This window comes from Rattus norvegicus, chromosome 8, assembly GCF_021556685.1.
Source record: "Rattus norvegicus strain SHRSP/BbbUtx chromosome 8, alternate assembly SHRSP_T2T, whole genome shotgun sequence".
Classification (NCBI taxonomy): domain Eukaryota; kingdom Metazoa; phylum Chordata; class Mammalia; order Rodentia; family Muridae; genus Rattus; species Rattus norvegicus.
In genome coordinates, this window is record NC_141541.1 from 90,605,056 (window position 1) to 90,627,960 (window position 22,905).

A 22,905-nucleotide genomic window follows, 5' to 3' on the forward strand; every position below is an offset into this window, starting at 1 on the left:
AAAAGGGAGACATAACTACAGATTCAGAGGAAATTCAAAAAATCATCAGATCTTACTATAAAAACCTATATTCCACAAAATTTGAAAATCTTCAGGAAATGGACAATTTCCTAGACAGATACCAGGTACCGAAGTTAAATCAGGAACAGATAAACCAGTTAAACAACCCCATAACTCCTAAGGAAATAGAAGCAGTCATTAAAGGTCTCCCAACCAAAAAGAGCCCAGGTCCAGACGGGTTTAGTGCAGAATTCTATCAAACCTTCATAGAAGACCTCATACCAATATTATCCAAACTATTCCACAAAATTGAAACAGATGGAGCACTACCGAATTCCTTCTATGAAGCCACAATTACTCTTATACCTAAACCACACAAAGACACAACAAAGAAAGAGAACTTCAGACCAATTTCCCTTATGAATATCGACGCAAAAATACTCAATAAAATTCTGGCAAACGAATTCAAGAGCACATCAAAACAATCATCCACCATGATCAAGTAGGCTTCATCCCAGGCATGCAGGGATGGTTTAATATACGGAAAACCATCAACGTGATCCATTATATAAAGAAACTGAAAGAACAGAACCACATGATCATTTCATTAGATGCTGAGAAAGCATTTGACAAAATTCAACACCCCTTCATGATAAAAGTCCTGGAAAGAATAGGAATTCAAGGCCCATACCTAAACATAGTAAAAGCCATATACAGCAAACCAGTTGCTAACATTAAACTAAATGGAGAGAAACTTGAAGCAATCCCACTAAAATCAGGGACTAGACAAGGCTGCCCACTCTCTCCCTACTTATTCAATATAGTTCTTGAAGTTCTAGCCAGAGCAATCAGACAACAAAAGGAGATCAAAGGGATACAGATCGGAAAAGAAGAGGTCAAAATATCACTATTTGCAGATGACATGATAGTATATTTAAGTGATCCTAAAAGTTCCACCAGAGAACTACTAAAGCTGATAAACAACTTCAGCAAAGTGGCTGGGTATAAAATTAACTCAAATAAATCAGTTGCCTTCCTCTATACAAAAGAGAAACAAGCCGAGAAAGAAATTAGGGAAACGACACCCTTCATAATAGACCCAAATAATATAAAGTACCTCGGTGTGACTTTAACCAAGCAAGTAAAAGATCTGTACAATAAGAACTTCAAGACACTGAGGAAAGAAATTGAAGAAGACCTCAGAAGATGGAAAGATCTCCCATGCTCATGGATTGGCAGGATTAATATAGTAAAAATGGCCATTTTACCAAAAGCAATCTACAGATTCAATGCAATCCCCATCAAAATACCAATCCAATTCTTCAAAGAGTTAGACAGAACAATTTGCAAATTCATCTGGAATAACAAAAAACCCAGGATAGCTAAAGCTATCCTCAACAATAAAAGGACTTCAGGGGGAATCACTATCCCTGAACTCAAGCAGTATTACAGAGCAATAGTGATAAAAACTGCATGGTATTGGTACAGAGACAGACAGATAGACCAATGGAATAGAATTGAAGACCCAGAAATGAACCCACACACCTATGGTCACTTGATTTTTGACAAAGGAGCCAAAACCATCCAATGGAAAAAAGATAGCATTTTCAGCAAATGGTGCTGGTTCAACTGGAGGGCAACATGTAGAAGAATGCAGATCGATCCATGCCTATCACCCTGTACAAAGCTTAAGTCCAAGTGGATCAAGGACCTCCACATCAAACTAGACACACTCAAACTAATAGAAGAAAAACTAGGGAAGCATCTGGAACACATGGGCACTGGAAAAAATTTCCTGAACAAAACACCAATGGCTTATGCTCTAAGATCAAGAATCGACAAATGGGATCTCATAAAACTGCAAAGCTTCTGTAAGGCAAAGGACACTGTGGTTAGGACAAAACGGCAACCAACAGATTGGGAAAAGATCTTTACCAATCCTACAACAGATAGAGGCCTTATATCCAAAATATACAAAGAACTCAAGAAGTTAGACCGCAGGGAAACAAATAACCCTATTAAAAAATGGGGTTCAGAGCTAAACAAAGAATTCACAGCTGAGGAATGCCGAATGGCTGAGAAACACCTAAAGAAATGTTCAACATCTTTAGTCATAAGGGAAATGCAAATCAAAACAACCCTGAGATTTCACCTCACACCAGTGCGATTGGCTAAGATCAAAAACTCAGGTGACAGCAGATGCTGGCGAGGATGTGGAGAAAGAGGAACACTCCTCCATTGTTGGTGGGATTGCAGACTGGTAAAACCATTCTGGAAATCAGTCTGGAGGTTCCTCAGAAAATTGGACATTGAACTGCCTGAGGATCCAGCTATACCTCTCTTGGGCATATACCCAAAAGATGCCTCAACATATAAAAGAGACACGTGCTCCACTATGTTCATCGCAGCCTTATTTATAATAGCCAGAAAATGGAAAGAACCCAGATGCCCTTCAACAGAGGAATGGATACAGAAAATGTGGTACATCTACACAATGGAATATTACTCAGCTATCAAAAACAACGAGTTTATGAAATTTGTAGGCAAATGGTTGGAACTGGAAAATATCATCCTGAGTGAGCTAACCCAATCACAGAAAGACATACATGGTATGCACTCATTGATAAGTGGCTATTAGCCCAAATGCTTGAATTACCCTAGATCCCTAGAACAAACGAAACTCAAGACGGATGATCAAAATGTGAATGCTTCACTCCTTCTTTAAATGAGGAAAAAGAATACCCTTGGCAGGGAAGGGAGAGGCAAAGATTAAAACAGAGACTGAAGGAACACCCATTCAGAGCCTGCCCCACATGTGGCCCATACATATACAGCCACCCAATTAGACAAGATGGATGAAGCAAAGAAGTGCAGACCGACAGGAGCCGAATGTAGATCGCTCCTGAGAGACACAGCCAGAATACAGCAAATATAGAGGCGAATGCCAGTAGCAAACCACTGAACTGAGAATAGGACCCCCGTTGAAGGAATCAGAGAAAGAACTGGAAGAGCTTGAAGGGGCTCGAGACCCCAAAAGTACAACAATGCCAAGCAACCAGAGCTTCCAGGGACTAAGCCACTACCTAAAGACTATACATGGACTGACCCTGGACTCTGACCCCATAGGTAGCAATGAATATCCTAGTAAGAGCACCAGTGGAAGGGGAAGCCCTGGGTCCTGCTAAGACTGAACCCCCAGTGAACTAGACTGGTGGGGGGAGGGCGGCAATGGGGGGAGGGTTGGGAGGGGAACACCCATAAGGAAGGGGAGGGGGGAGGGGGATGTTTGCCCGGAAACCGGGAAAGGGAATAACACTCGAAATGTATATAAGAAATACTCAAGTTAATAAAAAAAAAAAAAGAAAGGAAATAAGACCAGTAAAATAGTTATTACTTACTAATAGTTGTTTATACCAGAAACACTAGATACTTTGATTGTGGTTTCTCATAACAGAGTTTGAGAACCAGGATCACTCACATAAGAAGATTTCTGGAAAGATAGAGGCAGGTGTCTTGGGGATGAGTTTCCAGGAATTCCAAATGTGAGCAAATTATAACCTAATAAATAAGTCCCCGTTTCTATTTATTTGAAGTACAGGAGAAGAAAAATATTTCTTCTATTCTACAAATTTAAACAAAGATTTCTTCTGGCAGAGCAAGTTCTTAGAGCATTAGAGAAGATTACCAGAGCACGTTTATTAGACCTTTTCCTAAGGCCCCGAAACAGAGTCAGCTTTCCATTCAGAGGGTGAGCTCTCGCCAAAGAAGTCACAACGTCTCAGCCTTTCGTCACTCTTTCATCCGGCCTGCCCTCAGGTTGCTATGTATAAGGGGAAAATAGGGCCCAGCTTTTATTACTGTTCTGGCAAAATAATTAAATAGTTAATAAATACAGGACAAAAGCAATAGCCCACAACCAAACACGTACACGAAATGCGCGTGGGACACACTGCGGTATATGTATAGTCTTATAGCTGTGTATTTGTTACACTACATTGGTTTGAAAAGGAAATATGTGGTTCCCTTTTACTAGTGCTATTCGTTTGTCTTTCCACAGAGTATAATATCACTTTATGATGCAGAATTCTGTCAAACCACCCAGACATGCCCAAGGTAGATCCTTCAACTGTGGGGTAACGGAAGTGCTTGTGGATGTATACAATATAGCAAATGTGATGAGAAGTGCTTAAGTATGCGTAGATATATTTACATATGCAGTGGATGTGTTATTGTCCCTCTGAGACATACAATATAAAGGTTTCTTTAGACTCATATTTAGAAATTCTTGTCCATCACTGTTTAACTGTGTTGATTGAACTCTCAAGGTGTATCATTATGGCAACCCTTGGCAGAGGCATGAGATCTATCTCATGACAAAGAAATGGAAGAGAAAGAACAAATACGAATGCTGTAATTCCCTCTAAGGGCAAACCCCAATGACCTCAAGCCCCTCAGTAAGGGAACCCTCTTAAAATGCTCTACTGACTACCAGGAGCAATGTGGAGTGAAAAAGGTCTCAACACATGGGCCTGTAGAGCATTCTACAGCACTCTACCCTTGGATCCAGGTCAATCATTTCCATCTTGTAGAGCAGAATTTATTTAATTTATATTCCCAAAGTCCCAAGTCTTAACTTCCAAGAGTGTTCATAAGTTCAACTCAAGGATCTCCTGTCAGTTTCAAGACAAAATCTTAAACCATCAGTTCCTGTACAAAAATCAGCAAAGTTATATACATATATGATACAGAGTAAACATTTCTATTTCACTTGTAAAATTAAAACAAGAAAGTAGCAAGGATCACCAAACTAATGTTAGCCAAAAGTCTAAGAGGGCAAACATGAAATTCTGTAGCTACTGTTTCAGTCCCTGGGGTAATTCTAACAGGATAGGAACCCTCATGGGCTTTGGCAGCCGTGGACCTATGGCCTTGGATGCAGCACACAAATCCATTGTCTAGGCTTGCTTGGTCTGGGACATTATGCTGATGTGTGAGTTATGGATGATGCTAGATCATCTTAATATGATAGAAGTTTAGACACGCTGTGTCCAGCTGCTAGCGGAAGGATCTCACAGCTGCATCCTACCAATAGCAGTCCTAGTAGCTGGGGTGACAGTGATGCAGTGCATGGATATCTGGGTGGTACATCAATGTCTTCCACAGAAGACAAATTATATCTTCTTTGTTTATCTTCTTACTCAAGAGATTTATAGAACGCTCCCGTTGTGCCTGGCAGTAAACAAAATTCAGGTAGATAAATGCATAAGGCTGCTATCACATAGTGTAAAGGTGCAGAGAATGAATGAACAGACTTACGGCACAGTGAGCATGTTGGGGCTTACCCAGCTTCTGTAAGGGTATCATCAGTATCTTGACAGTTCTAGTGAGTAGAGTGGTATGGGTAAAGGCACACAGATAGCAAAGAATGAAGTCGTTATAAACATTAAGAGCCTATGGCCTCGTTCTCTGAAAAGCAGACAGTTAAGTTCCCTTATTAAAACCTTCAATAGCTCGTGCATAGACACATCTTCAGTTCACATTTCAGCGTCTCCCCTTCCAAACAGATTCTCAACCCGGTACATTCAGAGAGAACGCTTACTGTCTTCACGTAATAAATTATGATGCTACACTTTACAGGCTAGAGCCTGTGGATTCACAGAGACTTTGAGAGGTCCCTGGGCTTCCTACCCTTGAACATATCATCCATAATTTTTCCATCAAGTAAAACTTGACCTTCTAAGTGACTGACATATTAGAAGGCTTGAATATCACTTGTAAAATTAAAACATAACACATGGATTATCAGATCAGATAAGAAAACATACTTATTCAAATTACTTAGGTCCCCTGTATTTTAATCCCCTAAGTCTGGCAGCTCTGTCTGTATAATATAATAAGAACTTTCAGGTATCTCATCAGGCTATGCTAAACAAATTTAAAAAATAAATAGGATTGGCTAGTAGCCTGTGAATTGACATGAGTGGGAATGCGAGGTCTGCCAAATATATAACTCACGTTGATGGATGCGACTGAATGTGAGGTAAAGTGAGCTAAATCAGTGCATGCTGGGCCAGTCTGGCTGGGAGCTGCTGCTCAGTCTCAGATGTGGAATCTCATTACTGTCCATCGTGTCTTCCTAGGTGAGAACAGACATGAAAAGATAGTTTTAATGAGTATAGAGGTGAACTTGGCAGATGGCTCGGCATTTTTTTTTTTTTTTTGGTGCCAAACTGCAAAAATTTGCAGTTAGCATTTGACCAAATCTCCAAATCTTCCCTCAGGCCACCTGCTAGTGACTGTGGAAGACTGGCTCCAGTGTCAGGATGGTGAATGCTGTGGAATTAAGAACTAGGAGTAGTTTGTCTATGTTGCCTATGACTAGGCCGATCTCTAGGCTGGCCATGATCCAGAGAGGACATGAGCACGAGTTTGATCACACAAGTAAAAATGACTATTAGGATACAGAAGATGACCAATGCATCTGTCTGGTACTGGGCAAGGACAGGAGAGATCAGTCCAGCCCATAAAATTTACAGTTATTCGTTTAGCCATCAGAGTGAGAACCAAGTTATTACATCATGGCATGAGGAATTGGTAGAACTCAGACAGTGGGGGGGGGCGCTTTTTAGTATTTGTCCTTAGTTCTTTCTGTCAAAGGGAAAATGCATGCCATGGATACCTTGAATTCTTGATTATCAGATATAAATATAAGGAGATTACAAAGTAGAGTACGAGATACCCACAAATAAGTTGATTGTTTTTCAAGTCTCTAGCAGGATCCCTGTCTTTGGTCATGTCCTACTGTACACATTCTCTTTTTCTTCTGTAGCTATATGTTCTTTGTCCAAATTAGTGGATTGGAATATATTTTCTTGATTAGATCTCTTTTAAGAGAGAGGGGGGAAAACCCTTGAAATCAGAACTGCTTGCATTGCAATTGATTGCGTTATTGAGGATTCAGGAGTATTTAATTAAAGCTTAGTTGGACTGTAATTTTCTTTTAAAATTGATGAAGGCTGTGTAAATACACATCCCACACATCATCCCATTGTTTACAGATGCATCTCCATTATTGGAAAACAGATTTACTGAAGAGAACACATGCATTTCATAGTTTTAAATTTATCCAACAACAGTCTCGTATCAGGGTTGTTGGGTAGTTTGAGTTTGAACTGCATTTTTACCATTTATTTGCAGTGAGATTTTGAGAAGTGCTAACTTACTGGCATGATATATCTGCTTTTTGTTTATAGTCTGTTTGATGATTAAAATGGGGAATGTTAGTGATGTCGAGCATTTTTCCTGTGTTTTGTAATTGGAAGGCCTTTGTTTGAGAAATGTTTGTTTGAGTTTTTCCACATTTTACGTTATTTCTTTTATCTTGTGAACATCGAGTTCCCTCTATTATGTTTGCTAGTTCACTATCTCATGTGTCACTTATAAATATTCTTTCAAGAAGTGACTTTTTCTTAACGTTCTTATTTATTATACAATACGGACGCATTTCAGCTTCTATTTAATTTTATTTGCCTGTTTTTGTTTTCATTCCCCATGTTTTGAGGTCAGTTCAAGAAATCTGCACCAGCTAAAGCTATGAAATTTTTCTCCTGTTTACTTCTTTTATAGTTTTAGATATTTTGTAAGTGTCCAATCATTTTTACTTAATTCTTTTGTATTGTTTTTTTTAATTCTTCAGGATGAGATTACCTGTTTTCCCTCACACTATTTGTTAAAAAATATTTTATAATACTGTGTGTGTTGGTTAGCTCTTACTGTCAACTTGACGCAACCTATAACCCCTTATAAGAGAATCTCAGTGAAGGTTCGTCTACATTGAGTTGTTCTGTAGGTATTTTTTGTGCAGATTGTTAAGTAATGTAGAAAGACTAAACCCACTGTGGGTGGCACCATTTCCTAAGCAAGGGAACTCTGTAAAAGCAGTGAAAATCACTGAATTCAAGGAAGTAAGCAAGCAAACGTAAGTCCTAGTTTGCTTTACGTTTATGTAATAAACAACATGACCAAAAACAAATTGGAATGCAAAGTATTTATTTATTTTTTTTTGTTCTTTTTTTCGGAGCTGGGGACCGAGCCCAGGGCCTTGCGCTTCCTAGGCAAGCGCTCTACCACTGAGCTAAATCCCCAACCCCAAAGTATTTATTTCTTACTGCATGTTATAGCCTACCATGAAAGGAAGTAAGGACAGGAATCCAAGGCAGGAACTTGGAGAAGCAGAGCCATGGGTGAACCCTGCTTAGTGGCTTCCCTGTGACTCCCTGCAAACCAGGACTACCTGCTCACAGATAATACAGATTACAGGGGGGTGGGGCCTCCCATCAGTTATTGATAAAGAAGGAATCATTTTATCTGAGGTTCTGCATTCTCAGATGACCCTAGCTGTGTCCACTTGACAAAAACCTGGCCATTCTGGCAGTTAGCCAACACAAAACAGACTCTTCAGGGTGTGTGTGTGTGTGTGTGTGTGTGTGTGTGTGTGTATGTTCGCGTGCATGCATGTGTGTGTTGCCTTTGCTTTTCAGAGAAGGACTATGAAGTATTAGGGGAGGAGAAAGAATATGATCAAAACACACTATATGAGAAAAAAGAGAAGGAAAAGGAAAGAAAATAAAGTAACTTGCATCATGGATTTATTGTCTCTGCTCTTAACTATGGACGTAATGTGACTAATTGCTTCAAGTCCCTGCCTCCACTTCTGTAGATGATAGACTATAACCTGAAATTTTAGCCAATTAAACCCTTTCCTTGTTGTCAATCTAGGGAATCTGTTGTTATGATGAAACACCATGTCCAAAAGTAAGTTGGGCAAGGAAAGGCTTTATTTTGTTTATATTTCCACATCAGAGATCATCATCGAAGGAAGTCAGGGCAAAATTCAAGCAAGGCAGGGACCAGGAGGCAGGGAGAGGCCCTAGAAGACTGTTACTTTCCGGCTTACTTCTCATGGCTAATTCATCTTGCTTTCTCAGAGCACCAAGAACTACCATCTCAGGGGTGGTACCATCCACAAAGGTCTGGGTCCTTCCGTATTAATCACTAATTAAGAAAATGTTCTACAGGCCAGTCTACAGCATCATTTTATGGTGTAAATTGAAGATCCCTCCTCTCATATGACTTCAACTATGTCACACTGACATAAAACTGGCTAGCACACCCTCTAAGGTATTTCTTGTCAGGCTATTTTATTACACCATAATGTTACTAGGGCAGTGAGTAGTCATTGACCATAAATGTCTGAGTTTATACCTTGATTCCTTATTTTATTCCAGTGGTCAATATGCCACATTTTCCTCAAAATGATAGGCTATTTTGATTACATAGCCTTACTTTAAAACGAAACCACATTTATCTATTTATGTAGTGCGTGACTTCATGCAAGTGTAGCTACATGTGTGTGGAGCTCAGAAGACCTTTCAGGAATGAGTTCTTTCTGTGCATCCTGTGCTTTGGAGACTAAAGTCAGATCATCAAAACTGGCAGCAAGGCTTTGTACCCACTGTGTCACCTCACTGGCCTTACCATAAACTTAGACATCTTATAGACTCCATTCTGTATTGTCAGAACTGCTTCCTGGGTTATCTTTGGTAGTAACTTCATATGGATTTTAAGATTGATTTTTTTAATTCAGTGGAGAATGGTGTTAGAATTTCAATAGGAATTACATTGAATTTCTGTATCCCTTTGAGTAGTATGACATTTAACAGTATTCTTGCATTTTGTGAACACGAATTACCATTCTGTTTACTTGTGTCATCTATTTCTTTTGCCAGTGTCTTAAAACTCTCAATATTTAGATCTTCCATATTTTTGGTTAAATTTTCACTGAACTATTTTTCCCATGACATGATCAATGAGATTATTTTCTTATTTTGTATTTCAAACAGGTGGTGTTTAGAATCACATAAGTACTCTGTTTGTAATTTAGTACCATAAAACTTTTATAATATATAAATTGTAAAGTGTGTGTGTGTGTGTTCTTCCTAGTTTTCTGTACATAAAAATCACTTGTCTCTTTCCTCTATTCTTTGTAAGAGTCATTGGCATTAAACTATTTCACATTTTAGTCCTACAAGGCTTGTTCTTGTTTCATTAAGTCTGCTTATTATTCAATAAATAAATAAAAATAAAATAATACTGTGGCATCTACTTACATATTTTTGCTTTTTATTCTGTACAAAATCTGTAATTTTAGTGAGGCTGTAATTTGAGTGGAATAAAATATGATTCTACTAAGTTTATCTCCCCCCACACACACACTTTGTGTACACTTTTAAAATGAAAAGACTTTTTTTCCACAAGGCTTTCCTTTTCTATTATTGGTTCTCACTACGGAGAAAACATTAGAGAAGACATCCAATCAAAGTCAGTGCATTTAGCTTGGTAAAGAAAAATCCTGTAGACTCAGGAACATTATAGCAGAAGTAACTCTGGATTAGCTTTTGAACAGAGTTTGAGCTTATGCAGTGAAACTCAGAGCAAAGATTAAGCGGTGGAAATTGGTTTCAGGACCTGTTACAATCAAGAGCAGGGGACAGGTTATTAAGTGTCTATTTCGGTAATCTTTGTCCAGGAGATTAGAAGAACAAAGCAGGGCTCAGTAGTAGTCATGTGTAAAAATGCTGACCCCTGCAAAGGGAAGACTTGCTGTTCATTTTCGTTGCTCTGCCCTGGGCCGGTTGCATTTGGTTAGAAATACATTTATGGGGCTCTAGAGTTGGCTTGGAAGTTCAGAGCACTGGCTCCTCTTCCAGAGGTCCTGACTGAATTCAGTTCCCAGCAACCACGTGGTGGCTCCCAACCATCTAGAATGAGAGTTGGTGCCCTCTTCTGGCCTGCAGGCAGACATGCAGGCAAAACACTAAATATACAACAAATCTTAAAAAAGAGAAAGAAAAGAAAAGAAATAATTTATACTCAGGGAAACATTATCGGACAATTAGTACAGGTATTTTTTAAGTTCTCATAGTAAAATTCAGGGTTTCCCCCATAATAGGTTGGCACTAATCGATGAGTATAGCAGAATATCAATATCATTAAGAACCTTCTCATTGACTTGTGTGTGTGTGTGTGTGTGTGTGTGTGTGTGTGTGTGAGAGAGAGAGAGAGAGAGAGAGAGAGAGAGAGAGAGAGAGAAAGAGAGAGAGAGAGATGTTTGGTTCCACTCTAGGTCTCTGCTGAGCTACCCAGCTTCTGGATCCTGGCCATCCAGGCAGTATCAGACTTGGGCCTTAACTTAGACAGGTCATTACTAGCTGGCCAGTCCCACAAGCTCTGAACCAATGTTGCCCCATTGCATCTTGAGTCCTGCAGACCTGACAGGTTGTAGATCTTGGGTTTTGTGACTGGGTTGGTGTCCCACCACTGGCAGCCCAGTCAGGTTACAACAGATTCAGCCAGTTCAGCCTCCATATCCTTTACGAACTTTTTTTTTAAAGATTTATTCATTTATTTTATATAAGTACATTGTAGCTGTCCTCAGACGCACCGGATGAGGGCATCAGATCTCATTACAGATGGTTGTGAGCCACCATGTGGTTGCTGGGAATTGAACTCAGGACCTCTGGAAGAGCAGTCAGTGCTCTTAACCACTGAGCCAGCTCTCCAGCCCCTCTAGGACCTTGTGCAGCGCATTTCACACTGACAGTAGTCAGAATGGATTTCACTGTCTGAGTAGTACATACTCATTGCTAGGGTTGATAGTCTCACAAGCAGACTCCTCATGTTCTGGAGTTTTTATTGCTGATGTCTGGTGGGGGGGAGACAGCAGAGGACAAACTAATACAGGTGAATTATAATCTATATTGTAGAGCCATCTCTTAGGAAAATTCTGTAGCCATGACTTGTCAAAACTGGTTCCACTCTTTCCTGGATGGACATACTATTGAATCATAGCTGGACAGATCGCCTTTGAAAGCAGACTGGTTATTACAGGTCACATATGCTGCTGAGAAGTGACCTGAGGTACCATTTAGTGCAACACCGAGAGGTCAGACTAACACTGGCCTATTGGTTCTTTTTGTTAGATATTACTTATCTAGCCTTGCGATGATCTTAATTCTCTTGTTTTCGTACCATATTTCATGTATTTTGACCTGGCTAAGAGTGAGAACACTGGTACCAAGTCCCAGCGATCCCTGTGACTGTCAAGGTGGTCAAAGCACCATAGAGTCTGGGAGTGCCAGCTGTTGTCATGTTGCACATATGAAGATGCCATAGGGAGTGACAGCTTAGGCAATCCTGACATCTCTGGTTAATATCGTGGTTCCTTCTTTCACAGTCTTAGCTGAAGCTCACATGCTTGGAGCATCTGGAGACTAAACAGGGAAACTGGCTCTTGTGAAATGGACGATGTAATTTTAGCTGTCATGTATTCTAGCTCCAGAAGTGATCTGATCTTGGCAATCAGCATGAAAGTTACATGATTTCTTATGAAGCAGAAGTAATTGTATATCTAAAAGTTGGAATTTTTCAGAACAGGTACCTGGGCAACCATAAAAAACAAACATTATGTGTTTTATCACAGAACGTTTAATTTTGAGAAAGTATCTGTCTGCATAAGCCATTCAGTGGGAGCGCACTGTAAAAGTTATCTCTGCCTTATGGGATCAGATGTTTTTCGTGAAAGTATTCAGGATGGTCTATTTGTATGCTAAATATCTACTCAATTCAGTGTTTGAACTTTAATCTGCCCTCATGTTTCTCTTCATAGCATAGTTATGCAAGAGCTGGGGGGTGAGAGCGCAGGCCTTTAATCCCAGCAGTCTGGAGTTAGTTGCAGGTGTATTTCTAAGGTCCAGGCTATCCTGGTCTACAGAGGAGTTTCAGGACTGCCAGGCCTACACAGAGAAACTCTGTCTCCAGAAACACCTAAATATATACATATATATATTTGTAAATTATATCCACATGTGTGTGTGTGTATATATATATACATATTGTTTAATACTGTATAATTGTTTATGTTGTATACATATACATATATATTTGACTTAATATATTAATATATGTATATATAACTAAACGATGACTTTTATTGTTTGTAAAACTGCATTTTTATCAAAATAAACTTCTTGTAAGAAGGAGGACCTGATTTAGTCTCAGATGGGTCGTAGCCCATTCTTTTAAAATGTTAATTAAGCCAGTCAGTGTAAATTAAAAAGAATAGCCGGATTTGGTTATATTTCAAATCACTTGAAACTTTAACTTCATTTTAAATAAGTTAAATTTTTTATCTTGCTAGTAGTCCTTGACTGTTTTAGAAGAGAATGCCATCATCTTGACCCTTATATAATATCTGCATGTAAAATTATGGAAGGTGATTTTACCACTTGTCATTTGGGAGATATTTTGTTTTTGTTTTTCTCGATGAGGTACAAACCCTGCCTTATTGTTTTTTTATAGTGAAGCATGTGCATTTAAGGCATGCTGGGTCTTCTTGAGCATTGTTAAAAATCTGAGTCTACATACCCTTGGCAGGGAATAGAGAGGCAAAGATTAAAACAGAGACTGAAGGAACACCCATTCAGAGCCTGCCCCACATGTGGCCCATACATATACAGCCACCCAATTAGACAAGATGGATGAAGCAAAGAAGTGCAGACCGACAGGAGCCGAATGTAGATCGCTCCTGAGAGACACAGCCAGAATACAGCAAATACAGAGGCGAATGCCAGCAGCAAACCACTGAACTGAGAATAGGACCCCCGTTGAAGGAATCAGAGAAAGAACTGGAAGAGCTTGAAGGGGCTCGAGACCCCAAAAGTACAACAATGTCAAGCAACCAGAGCTTCCAGGGACTAAGCCACTACCTAAAGACTATACATGGACTGACCTTGGACTCTGACCTCATAGGTAGCAATGAATATCCTAGTAAGAGCACCAGTGGAAGGGGAAGCCCTGGGTCCTGCTAAGACTGAACCCCCAGTGAACTAGACTGTTGGGGGGAGGGCGGCAATGGGGGGAGGGTGGGGAGGGGAACACCCATATGGAAGGGGAGGGGGGAGGGGAATGTTTGCCCGGAAATCGGGAAAGGGAATAACACTTGAAATGTATATAAGAAATACTCAAGTTAATAAAAAAAAAAAAATCTGAGTCTACAACTCCGTTTCAAACCGGAAGAATCAAAATTAAAGTGGATGCAGCTGGCTGATATCTGACACCGAGTAGAGAGTTGTCATTCTTCTGAGTACTGTGGGATGACTGTTGCCCAGTAATGAATCACTCGAAAGTTTGTCCCTTGAGGCAATAATCTGAACCTGGGCAAAGTGGTTATCATCAAGAGAACGAAAACACATGGAGAAGAGGGAGCAAAAGGAGCCCCCAGACGCAATCCGTAGAATGCAAATACGGCTCAACACCATGAAAGCCCATATTGGAGGCTCCTTAAATTACTAAAGTTACAGCTACCCCATAATTCACTTATACAACCCTTAAGCATTTGTCCAAAGAAATGAAAGTCAGCATAAAACAGAGATATCAGCACATCCATGTTTATGACAGCAGTGCTCAAAACACCATCTTACGGAATCAGAGAAGGCGTACATACCTAGAGAGCCCTTAAAGAGAATGAAGTCATCCTATTTTCGGGAAAGGAAATGGACATCAGCATGTTAAGCAACATAAGGCAAAGACCAGGTTTGCTCTTCTAAGCAGAAAGCTAGACTTTCCAAATGTATGAAGTCGAAGAAGGGCAGCTATGGCTTCATTGCCTCTTGAGTTCCTAGAGATCTTGGGGATTCTTTATATCACACGGAATCTGTGGATTTCTCTGTCACATTGAAGGAGATTCTAAGAGGGAGTGTATTTGGGAGTGTGTACTGGGCCAAGTCTGGAAGTAGTGTGGGTTAATATCTTGATCTATTGTCTAGAACTTCTTTTCCAAATGTAAGGGTCCGAGAATCACTGGAGAATGATACCGTAGACTCAAGTAGCATGCGAAAGCAATTCAACAGAAGTTCCTCATTCAGGGGCCTCCCCATTTGGGAATGAAGACACCGAGTGGACTTTTATTGACAGAAAAATTCCGGGGAGGGGTATGTGCCCTTTTCCTTGATTGGTTAGCTCTATAGAGGTCTGACTAGTTCTATAGTTGGTTAGGGCTCTGGGAACTTTCCATGATGGCTGCTTAGTCATTCTAGCTGCCTATTCTTACTTCAGGCCAGATCACAAGGTGTCCTCAGATTGGCTGTCCATGGCTGTGGTTGGCTGACCACAGATTCCTGGATCCTGATTCTCATTTCTTGGAAACAGCAATTAGGCCTACTCTCCTGAATTACAAGGTTGCAGCCTGTCGTGGAGTCAGTTTAGCCTGAGCTTAGTCCCTTCACACAGAAGTTTAAGTTCTAATGGGATCAAATATTCCCAAAATGTGATTACTGTAATCTCTGAATTAAAATAATAATATAGAACGACAGTGGTGCCTTGGGATTTATGTTGAATAAGTCAATGCTTGGGGTCTGTAATCTCTGATCATGTAACAAGTGGAAGACTTGAAGTTTGAAGAACACATAGCCTGAATGTGTGAACAGATATGTTATTGAAGACAAAGCACATGCAAATAAAGGACAAGATTAATAAGGACACGCTGAAATTGAAGGCTACCGCACATGAGTCGGAAGTATTTAACAGTTGCCATTTCTTTGTCATTTATGAAATACTACTAAAGGATGACTTCTAATCAGATTACATAATTTATATTGGCAATACATCTCTATTCTTATTTATTCCAAATATTTGGATCCGTATGCTTATCAAAGTCGGAGGAAACGAATTGGATTGAGTATGCCTCGAGTCATACTGAAATGGAGACATTTCAGCTTATACTGGCCCATAACAACTTACATATCTACTATTAATTATCATTTAAAAACATCTACTTAAGGAGAAAAAAGTAAAAGCGAAAGCTGTGTTGGCTGTGTTAGTCTAGGAAAGATAGTGTTTGGATTAGTCTGGATAGTTCTGTTATTGAGAAATTGTCCTTATAACTGTATGTCTGTAGTAGAGAGGAAAACAAGACTCACTACTGTGTAGGCTGAGGAGGTAAAAATAAGTGGAAGTTGCAAAGGAAAGGACAAGACTGCTTGCAGATGTGTTCAGAACAAGAAGTGATGGATGTGTTGCGCTAGAACACAAACATCAAGGGCAAAGCAAGCAGCCTTCTGCAAGTCCGGGGAGGAAAGGTCTGCTTGCTCCATAAAGTCACTAAGAAGAGAAGGAGTAACCTGTTTGTGTTAATAAAAATGCCTTGGTCATAAAATATTATCCCCATACGTCAAGTGTTCAGCGCAAGTGACATGAACGGTATTAGAGAGATGCCCTGAAGGGCTCTCTGCCCATGGTGTGGACCGCGAGGGCACATTCAGAAATTGGTTTTAGCCGCTGGTGGACAATAAATCTGCCTCAGCTCAATAGAAATCAACTCACACACACACAAGTGAAGACCCAGATGATGTGAAACAAAATCAAGTAAATCCCTGGGCGTAAGAGGAAGTCCGCGCTGGGCGTCCCTGTGCTGCCCTACGGATGCAGCAGCTCAGCCTTTCTTCAGCCTGGCGCCTTGGCATATTCTGTCAGCTCCTGACACCGAAGTCTGACTTTGCTGTACCCTTGATGGCTAAGAGCAGCCATGGGTGCTTTAGACAACCAAACGTCACTCTCTTCCTATTATCATTGCCCTTTTTAAGAATTTTATATTCTCACTTGTAAAAGGACACGGTTCTTGATACAGATTGTGCTGTATATGGATAATGGATTCTTGAAAACTTCCAAGACCGTGAACTAGCAGGATGATACAAATTCCTAAGTTATACTTTTCTCTATGATGTGAGGAAAGCCCAAGAGAGAATTTAAATTAAATGGCATGATTCCCATAAAATCTTTCTATCAAAGCAAACATAAAAAACGTGTTATCTCTTTAGAAATGTTTGTACTCCCAAGGGTCTGACACATTCTTTCCTCCCATACATGTAATTTCCGCATTTTCTTATCTTATTAGATCCCTAGATAGGATTCCCATTTTTAAATCCTTATTTTATCTGTACGTGTATTTTTGCCCTCATGTGTGTCACTGCTCCGTATGCATGCAGTGCCTTCAGAGGACAGAAGAGGGCGATAGATCCCCTGGGATCAAAGTTACAGGTAGCTGTGAGCTCCCATGTTGCTGAACATTGAATCCAGATTCTGTGGAAGAGCCTCGAGTACTCTTAACTGTTGCACCATTTTTCCACCTCCCCGTTATTACATTGCTAAATAAATTGGTATCTCCGTGGAAAAGAATCTTATGTTCAACATGCCAAACCTTTCACTCTTGTGCCAAGTCATAATTAGATAGCCTTGTGCTAAAACTCATAATTCTAGCTTCAATTTTATCATGTATTTTTGCTTTCAAAACAAAGTAATGAATTTTTAGACCTGACAATTGCATACTCTACATTCATACATGCATACATATGTGTAAGTACATGTGTGTATGCATATGCATGTTCTTGTGTGAGGTGTGTGGGGGGTGGTGCAGCCGGCAGCCCAAGTCACAAAAGTAAATATATTTGTATATTTGCATTTTTGAATCTGTTTTCGATGGTTCTGTGTCTATGGTTTCAGGGCTAACCACTGTGAATTATATAACCAGTAAGGTGCCTTATCTCTGGGAGACAATAGTTCCTCTCCCATCAGTTATGAATTGCCTGTAGTTCTTTGTCTAGAGGTGGAAACCTTTGTAGATACTTTCTTAAATACTTGTACAAGCAGCATTTTATCTTGGCTCATATCTGTGTTTATGTAGAATATATATATGCCTATGCTATGCATTTCTATTATATGTTTGTTTTCCATAGTGTAATCTATAATTATAGACAATAAAGCTAGTCTTTTTACAATACTCTGTGGATTTAGAGAAACCTCAGGTAAATGTTAGAATGTATCCTTGACAGAACCTTGAGTCCTTTTGAAGTATGTAGCCCTCTCTGAGGATAGGGACAGAAAAATTCCCTGAATGACAGAGCATGCTTGAGCTCATACAGATAAGAAAGTGAGAATCTGGCTGGTCCCTTCCTTTGTCAGACGGCCACAAAGGCCTTAGAGGTGCCTTTATTGTGATCCCATCACTGGTAACCGACTCATATTTCATATATCGATGTCATATTACACCTTACTTCCCCATGTCATATGTGCATTGCATTGTATCTCTCCCCTTTGAAGACTAATTCTGCTGGACATACAAAGTTATAGGTTAGTAAATACTTTGTTAAGGCCTCATGGTAGTGATAGCCCATCGAGGCTTCCATTGCTCTGCTGAGTAACTTTGCTGTCGATCTTATTAGCATTTTCTTTTAACATATGATATAGTTCTTATCTCTGTGAGCTTTATTGTTCAATGAACTGTCCTCAGAGCCTTTCATGTTTTCTCTACTCTCTTGTTCTCCCTACCACTGCCGTTCTTTAGTAATCAGAGAGCAACTCTTGAGACGTGTACATTCTAGGCTGGGTTCCCACCCACTCTGCCACTGAGCAATGGAGCATCACACTCTGCTCTCCTTCCGGCCATCATCCTCTTCTCTCCCTTCTTCCTCTTTTCAAGCCCTGAATAAGATGCGCCTTCTGATTCTGCTTCAGCCCGCAAGGTCTGTCCATACTTCACACATAGTTTTCCGTATATACCTGATTCCCTTTCCTTCATTTTTCTAGTTTACTACGTTTCCCTTTAATCTGATATTTATCTCATGAAGGGGGAAGGGGTGGGGTGGGAAGGAGGTATGGGATGTGAAACCCTCGGGAGTGAAAAACAAATGAACAAACAACTAAATAAATACATAATTTTAATTATTTATTTTTCACTTACAGTTATTTTTTTGTTCTAGTACTCTGGGTGATTTTCTTCATAATCGTTTTCTGTCCTATACTGATGTCTCACTAATGCCTTTGGAAATGACCCATGTTTTTGGAAATCATATTTGCCATATTTATTATTGTTTTTTTAGATGATAGCTTATTTTCAAGTTTATCAGTATAGCTTGTATTTCAAGCCCGTGTTCATCTAAATTTTAATCTGTAGGAACTCTGAAAACCAAAATTGATATTGCTTTATCCCAAAAGTTGTTTTGCATTTTCATGTTCCAAATGCCAGAAGTAATTAGTTTTTCTGCTCAATTTGTGGTTCCCTGGAATACTTAGTACCATAAATCTGAACCACAAACCAAATGTAGACATAAATGCTTGGCAGATTCTTAGAAGTAACTATTGCTACATTGTTAACAGTATTGGTAATACTAGCTTCTGAGTGTTCCCTTCCAGGATTGTTTAAACCTTTGAGCTGGGGGAATATTGTAGATGTTTATTTCATGCTCAGAAACCACACAGTCAAGTAGCAAAGAGAAAAGCAAAAAGGAAAAAAATGAAACAAAGGAAAGAAGAAAAGAAAGGAGTGATAAAGGAAAGAAGGAAGAAAGGAAGGAAGGAAGGGAAAACAAAACCTAAAATAATCTAAATTCTAAAATAATCTCATAGGCCCCAGAGATTGCTCCATGGTTAAGACCTAGTCTTCTCGTGGACCCTGGCTTGGTTCCCAGCACCCACATAGCAGCCAATAACCATGAGTAACTCCTGTTCCAGGGGATATGATGCTATCTTCTGATCTCTGTGGTACGGAGCCATACTTGTAGTAAACATACATATAAATAAAATTAAAATGAATCCTACAGTGTATTACAAGAACCTTGGAATGGGTTGTATTCATACCGATCTCTCAGCATGAGCCACAGGCGGATTGTGAGCATGTTGGCATCACCAGTCCATCTTTTACCAGTATGTCCAAGGACGAAGCTAAGAAATCTTACTGTTAAGATACATCACTGAAGGGGCTGGGAAGATGGCTTAGCAGGTAGAAGTCCATACTGTCCTCCCCTGCACCCATATGCACCCACATCAGGCAGCTCACAACCCCTTGTAACTCTACAGTCAATGAATGTGACATTTCTTTCTGGGCTCTGCAGCAATGCACTCTTATGCAAACATGTGCGTGCGCGCACACACACACACACACACACACACACACACACACACAGGGGGGTGGGGCAGAAGACAGAGAGGCAGTGAGAGTCACACACAGATTTTCAAAACATTAGAAGCTTCAAAGAGAATATACATTACAGAAAGTCGGAGGTGCTATAACAGAGTAGCTATCCTCTTAGCTGACATCCAAATGCATCCTCTGACTGACAATTCAAGGCCTAAGCATTCTGAACATGTGCTTAGGAAGATCCTGCATCTCTTAAGTTCTGTAATAATCTGTAGATCCTTCCCTGATGTAGATGTACTACTCAGTAGAAAAAGTTAAGTCCAAGAGTTAATGTAAGTGTTTACCTTGCATGATGGTTTAAGATCTAAACTACTAACTTAAAACCAGAAAGGTGGTTTAGTGGTAAGGAAAAGAACTCTTAGTGCTCTTTCCTTTACTCCAGAAGACTGAGTTGAGTACCCAAAGCCAGTGCCAGGTGGCTCATAACTTTTCTGTAACTCCAGCTTCCGGAGATCTCACGCTGTCTTCTGGCCTCTTCGGGCACTGAAACAAATGTTGCATACATTCACACGGACACGTACACATGCACGTGAATAAGTTGGATCAAACTAAATAGTCAAAATGCTTATTATCTGACATCAGTCTGATTACAGTAATCCTAATTTAAATCCAGGACTCAGTTATCAAGTGCTCTTTATGTCATTAATTAGGCATGCATATCATTCCTATGTCTTCTAAATTTGTACAATGTAACTGTTATTAACAGTCAGAGCACTATCTTTTTATATTAGGATGAAAGTGGACTGCATTGTGATAGCTCCTGAAAGCATCTTGCCTTCTATATGTAGCGAGAATTACTTCTGGCCCACAGACCACACTTTGTCAATATTAGCCATAAATCAACTTTGAATCACTATATGCCTATTTAACATTTTCTGTGAATCATTAATTTTCTTTTCCTTATTCTTTAGAAACATGAGGTTTTAATGAGTAGCCTCCCCTCATAGAAAATGTTAATGCATCTAATTATTTCACATTGCTTTGTATAATTAATTCTGGCAAAAACTTTTACTCTAAAATATAAAATTGACATCTAGCAAACCAAAGTAGTATTTTACAGTATAGGCAATTTCATAACTTTATAATTTATATGCTACATAGAAAAGTAGCTTTTATTCACCAGATGTAATTGTCATCTCAGAGGCTTAGTGCTGCATAAGTTTGCCCTTTCTAGTTCTTTCAGAACTCTGACTGGTTCAACTCAATTTTTCTGGCCCTAACTCCTCTCCAAGATGGCTGCTGATTCAAACTGGCTTCTGACTTAATTGCCCTGCTTAGCCTCAAGCTAACTCTGGCAATCAGTTATAATCATCTGGCTTCTTCTCATTCCCTGGCTCATTCTGTCTTTACCTGCATCCTGTCTCTGTAAAACTGTCCAGGTAAAATGTCCTCCTTTCTCCCTCTCTATGTGTTGCTCCCTTACGTTGCCTCTCTTTTCCTAAATTCTTTTCTTGAGAATTGAGACGATCCTATTTCTGACTCATTCTGTCAGAATCTTTCCCCAATTCATCACTTTGTCTGCCCCTCAATTAGTTTTCACTTCCAAACAGAACTTCTTTCTACAAACTATCTTTACCTTCATTGTTTGGGATTAAATGTGTGTATTAAGGGCATGTTTTTAATTCCAGGCAGAGGGATTAAAGGTGGGTCATTCCAGCCAGACCACACAGACCTAGAATGTCTTTGGATGTGATCTCCTGCCAGAGCAGCCATGTTGCTGGATTAAATTTTCTCTAAAAGATAGCTTACAGGGCCAAGTATGAGACCTACTTTTTTTTCTCACTTTTTACTTGTTTTTCAACTTCTATAGCCTTGTGTTTTGTTCAGTATATGTGTCTAAGTTATAAACAAAATAGATATATATTTTGCCTTACTCAAAAAGACCTTTCAAACATTGAATTTCTAATGATAGGAATGCACACTGAAGCAAACTTGTTTTACACCAAGAAGGGAGTATTACAATATGAATCAAACCCAGGAACTTCCCAGGCATTCTCATGCACCCAAATGTTGAGGTTTATCATCCTCTTTCTGGAATACTTAACGTTTTTCTAGAGCCTTCAAAAATACCTGCTTTTTACTATCAGGATAACATCAATTCAGTACATCAACATGTCCGGTGGAATAATTTGAAGTTTGTAACTCTTGTAAAATAGTGGCTAAGAGACAACAGAGTGGCATTGATTAAAACAGTAGAAAAATATGCGTTTGTTAACAAGCAAATGCGAGTGCTTCTTTTGTGCCTGTATAGTAGGATCACCGTGCACCTACCGGTTGTCGGCTACCTGTTGCGCTTCTAGGAAATGCTACCTCTGCACAATAGTACAGTATAATCCTAGATACTTAGGTCAGGTTGACCATCCTCTGATGTTCTTAGATCGTACTAGCTTCTATGTAGCTCATATAGGCAATTAATCGTGTCTATGGTAGGAATTTACACGCTGCACTTTCCAAGATTGCAACAGTGCATCCAGCGAATCCTCCAGGTGATCCTGCAGAACAGAACATTACAAAACCAAGCAGATCGAAACACATGAGAATTGTGCTTTAATCCATAAGACAGCATACGCTATGACCAGATGCTTACGAACCTGTAGAATGAGGTAGATCCAGAGTGACTGCTGAGTCAAATCCTTGACCACGAAACGTACACTCAGAACCTACTTCTAGTGTGTCCTTCTGTGATGCACTTTAGCTCAGAGACTCGGTGAGCACATCTCATCAGTGCAATTCAGCCCAGCCTCCCTACACAGGCATTTGAAAAAAGACTATTTCTAGTTCTTTAGGGTCTGGAAATAAAGGAAGATTTGATTGAA

The 22,905-nt window shown here is 39.7% G+C and overlaps 1 protein-coding gene and 1 long non-coding RNA gene across 4 annotated transcripts in view; one reads left to right on the top strand and one right to left on the bottom strand.

Moving 5' to 3' along the window:
• Positions 1 to 22,905, top strand: part of Mei4 (meiotic double-stranded break formation protein 4) — a 173,821-nt gene that overhangs the window by 86,246 nt on the left and 64,670 nt on the right.
• LOC102553441 (uncharacterized) overlaps positions 3,553 to 22,905 on the bottom strand; it is a 95,248-nt gene continuing 75,895 nt past the window's right edge. Inside the window, exons 7-9 of one of the 3 annotated variants that reach the window (XR_015627343.1) lie at positions 6,016 to 6,136; positions 5,343 to 5,466; positions 3,553 to 3,820 (exon numbers count right to left, since the gene is read on the bottom strand). This is a non-coding gene — a long non-coding RNA (uncharacterized LOC102553441). Of the gene's footprint in view, positions 3,863 to 5,342; positions 5,467 to 6,015; positions 6,137 to 22,905 lie in introns of all 3 variants that reach the window. The other 2 variants (XR_015627345.1, XR_015627344.1) reach the window with 2 other exon arrangements.